The sequence below is a fragment of the Orycteropus afer genome, unplaced genomic scaffold, assembly GCF_000298275.1.
Source record: "Orycteropus afer afer isolate SDZICR_OR568_19922 unplaced genomic scaffold, OryAfe1.0 scaffold00016, whole genome shotgun sequence".
In the NCBI taxonomy this organism is placed as follows: Eukaryota; Metazoa; Chordata; class Mammalia; order Tubulidentata; family Orycteropodidae; genus Orycteropus; species Orycteropus afer.
In genome coordinates, this window is record NW_006921603.1 from 10,804,911 (window position 1) to 10,809,728 (window position 4,818).

General features: G+C 36.3%; 1 protein-coding gene across 1 annotated transcript in view; it reads right to left on the reverse strand.

Moving 5' to 3' along the window:
* The window catches only part of JMJD1C (jumonji domain containing 1C), a 379,129-nt gene that overhangs the window by 195,414 nt on the left and 178,897 nt on the right, over positions 1 to 4,818 (reverse strand). The window lies entirely within an intron of this gene.

The window sequence follows — 4,818 nt, forward strand, 5'->3', positions numbered from 1 at the left end:
AGAGAGAACAATCATGGGAGAAGGAAGGGCTGCTTATGCACAGGGAGACAGCTCAGGGCGCAGGAGAGTATGGAGGGATGGACACTGGGAAGTGGTACTATGGGGAGGAAGTTGGAGGGGAGTTGTTGCATTGTGGTAAACCGTGGTCAATGACATGAGACAAAGTATGTGTGAACTGCTGTATGGAAAGTGAATTTGCTCTGTAAATCTTCACCCAAATCACAATAAATAAATTTAAAAAAAAAAGAAAAGAGATATGCACACCCATCTTCACTGCAGCACTATTCACAACAGCAAAGAGATGGAAAGAACCTAAGTTCCCATCAACAGAGGAATGGATAACCAAACTGTGGTATATACATACCATGGAATAATGTAAAATCTGTGAAACAACACACAGTGTGGATGAACTTGGAGGACACTATGATAAGTGAAATAAGTCAATCACAGAAGGACAAATATTGTATTAGTCCACTACTGTAAAAAGTCAAGGAAAGGTTAATGCACAGAAGGGAAGTTTCTTTGTTGGTTACCAAGGATGGGAGGGAAAATAGCTAGATAAGGTAACACACACACCAGCTCTGAAGTTCCTAGGTAGTGTAACTGTTAATGTGCTCAGCTGCTAACCAAAAGTTTGGAAGTTCAATTCCACTCAGAGCACCTCAGAAGAACAGACTGGCAACCTACTTCCAAAAAAACCTTCCACTGAGAACCTTACAGAGCATAGTTCTACTCTTATACACATGGGTTGCCATGGATTGAAAGTGACTCCACAGTAAATGGTACTTGTTGCTAACAACTCTACTATTCTTGACTTGTACAACTTTGGGTAGGTGATTTAACCTTCCAGATGGTGGCGTAGTGCTTAAGGCATTTGACTGCTAACCAGAAGGCTGGTGGTTCAAACCTGCCAGCCACTACTCAGAAGGAAGGATGAGTAATCTATTGCTGTAGTGATACTGCCTCAGACTGCCTAAGGAGGGGTCGCTATGAGTAAGATCCAACTCAATGGCAGTGCATTGAGTTTGTTGTGTTGTGAAAAGTGGAAATATCTTAAAACATCACCTAAACAGTTATTTAAGTAAAACTGCCTGGTAACAGCGTCGATAATGATAATAATCATCACCATCAAATTTAAGTCTGAGAAAGTAACACCAGGGTTTACCTCCCATTTATTTATTTAATCAATCTAAGGGTCACTTTTCAAATAAATGGAACCCAAAGGGCTATGCTAATTCATGATGCATCCCCAATGGTGTCTGGCACCTGAGAATTACCGATTAATATACTATAAATAAATAAACAAATGAATCAATAAGGTCATCAGAGGAAATTAAAAAAAATATCAACTTGCCAAGGACCTGTACTTGTACCTAATTAACCAGTTTAGTACACATCATTTTTTTGAAAATTAATTTGGTATTTATTAATAACTTTTTATTAATTAGATAGTTTCACAGGATTTTCTCTTAAGGAAAAATAAACTGGGTTGGGAGTTATAAGAATTAGGTTTCACAAGTAGCTAGCTTTATCAGGTAGGGCTTATCATGTATGCTGTCTAAGAACACTGATCAAGAGATAGGCTTGTGCTACTTGTTTACAAAGTAATTTCTAGTCTTTAAAATTTTTTATTGCAATCATCAGAATGAAAAACATGCCATAAAGGACAGATATTTCTCAAATACTGAAAGGGGAAAAAAAATGCAAATCTGTATATTTCAACTTTATCAACATTGCTTGAGGCTTTAAATTTTTAGCAACCACTACAATTCTCTAAAAGACAATCATGCTTCATACAACTAAGGATTTAAATCTATGGATTAGTAACATTCTTCTATCTGTAGATGATGAAAAATTGTTGATCTTTAAAGACATGGTATAAACTTTACAGAAGCAACAGGAAGACAGAGTTGGAGTAACCTCTCAGAGACAATCATACACCCTGACTGAGAGAGAATCACTTGGCCTGCCCATTTGGGACCATAGTCTCAGGGGACACCAAGCTCAATTGGCACAACATAGTACATAAAAATCTTATTCCAAACCTACTTTGGTGAGTAGCAACTGGGGTCTTAAAAGCTTTTGAGCAACCATCTAAGATGAAACTATTGTATTCTTCTCATCTGAAGTAAAGAAGAGTGAAGAAAATCAAAGGCATCTAGAAACAATTAACCCAAGGATATGATAGACTCCAAGACCAGAAGAACTAGATGGTGTCCAGTTATCAATCTCAACCGCTCAGAAAGGGATTAAACTTGGAGATCCTGGATAGAGTGGAAGGAAAAATGTGGGAAAAAATTCCAAAAATCCAAAAATGACCAGAATTACTGTTCAGATAGCATTTGGTGGAACCCCTAAGACTAAGGCCTGGCTTACCCTTTGGACCTACAATTGGACTCACTCCCATAGACTGGCTCTCAGACCAACAGTAGAAAGACCTACATGCAGAATACCTATTCCAAGGCAAGGAACTCAGCTACTCTAGCAATTGGCCATGGGGTACCAGAGGGACAACATTCACACAGAGGGAAAGCTGGACAGACAAGAGTGCAGAGTTAAGAAGGTCACAGGAAGGGGGTAGTCACAGGGACAGGAGGGAGGCGAGTTTCTTATAGTCAGGGATGGTAATTGGGCCATGAAATCAAATGTACATGTACTGTTGAACGTAAAACGAATTTTGCTCTGAATGTGTACCCAAGGCATATTAAAAAAAAAAAAAAAAATGGTATAAACTTTAAAATGATAGTTCTTTAAAGTGACAGAAAATAAAAAGTGTAACAATTTTTTAAGGTGAGAAACAATATCTGAATTCCCTTTCTTGCAGAGGAGAAAGGTAAAGTATTATTACTGGTTATACATATATTTCTCCAAGCATGAGTCTCAACTGATCAAAAATGCTACCACCATGCTGTGGGTGAGCTCAGTGACTGCCCTGAAAAATTTTCTCGTTTCATTGTAATCTTCTGACAATTATGAGCTAGAAACCTAAGAGTATTATGATACACCTATCATCCAATAAAAATGAGGAAATGTTTCTTGCACAATCTCTTCATCTGTGCACTTACTGTTTTGTCTTAGAGATTTTTTTCTAATTTTCGCAAATGAAATATAAGGGTCACTGATTTGTGAGTTGAATTTTGGATATTAAATACTTACAACTTTTCTTAGCAACATTAATCTTTAAGGAGAGATACAGGTTTCTGAATCCAAATACCAAAATGAAATCACAGAGCAGTTTCACAAGACCAACAATGAAACATACAGTACTAGAACCAGAGATTATTTAATATGTTGATAAAAAGGAAACAAGTAAATGAAGTGATTCACTGTACCTTAAATAACATTCAGAGATTTTACAGATATCAGACTACTATGGTAGAATGCATGAGATGCTGAACCAAAAAGAGGTAACTGACAGATTTCATTTTCCTTCTACACATATCACTTTTTCAGCATCATTAAAACTGATTTATTGCCATCAAAAGTTTTGGTCAATAAAGGGAGGACTCAACATGATTCTTGCTCTTCTTTTCTGAATATAAATTTGTATTTGAACAAATTTCAAAATAAAAACTGATATTTCACTCTTCCAAGATTTAGGAAAAAGACATCTAATTTGAACTTTAATATCAAATTGTATCATCTCTATGATCTTTCACAGTTAAAACAGTAATGAACACAGAATAATATAATCTGTATGTATACACGTTGAGTACATTCTAGGAGTTTTTTGGTTTATTTTAAATCTTATTCTCCAATGAAGGAATTCAAGTCCTTCACAAAAAGAACTGACCCAGAAAAATGGAGACACTACCTCACAGGAGTTAATTCAGATACAGCTGTCTGATAAAGTGCCCTTGAATGCTGCTATCAAAGAGTGTCCTGATAGACAGCTTCAACACTGATAATAAAATCTGGTAAGACAACCAACCCAACTATCCAATCCAAAAATGGTGACGATCTAGGAATGGGAACAACGTAACACAGGACAGATCTTTGCATTACCATATCTAGGTAAGGAATAGAAACCATGTTAGGATAAAAGACGAAAGTGAAATGCAGTAAGCTTAGGAAGAACATCCCTATGACACTGGGAAATGGGTCTTGGAGAAAGCTGGAAAGAACTTTAAAATTTTTCTAATAGGTTTTCTTTTAATTATTCATTTAAATCCTATGAAATGAGAAGATAAAATATCAAAGACTAAATCAATCCTGTGCAATGTGCTACTAAACCAAGTAAAGCAATGTTTATTTAAAAAACTACGTAACCACATTTTAATCATATCATGTATTTGTTGATTTTCCATTGGCTTCTGCATCTCAACCCCTAGAGTCCTTTCCTGGGATACTTTTTCTTTGTATCTTAGATTTTATTAAAAGAGAAATTAAATCTCAGTAATAATATTTAGGATATAACAGACACATATCATAAAGTTTCTCTCTAGCTACCATCTGTTTCAATGTTGTCATCAAGGTGCTGTCATGGCTCCCTGGTTTTACATAAATCCATTAGAAGACCTAGAGAATTCCACATAGACTCTTTCCTTTCCCTTAGAGAAGAATGCAAACACTGAGGGTGTCTTGACTAAGAAAGGCTAATTTCTAATTAGTGCCCACAGCACTAGACCCTAGCCCTCTCAATTTCTAACTTCCCTTCATAGTGAGATGAATATCCACAATAGTCTTATAACAGTGGTGATCAAGTTCCCTGCAGTGTCCTTATTCAAATGAGGTATGGCAAGCAGAAAAGCAGGTCCTTTTCTCCCAAAGGGAAGATATACTTAATGACATTCTGCAGGTCTTATTACTACAGTACAC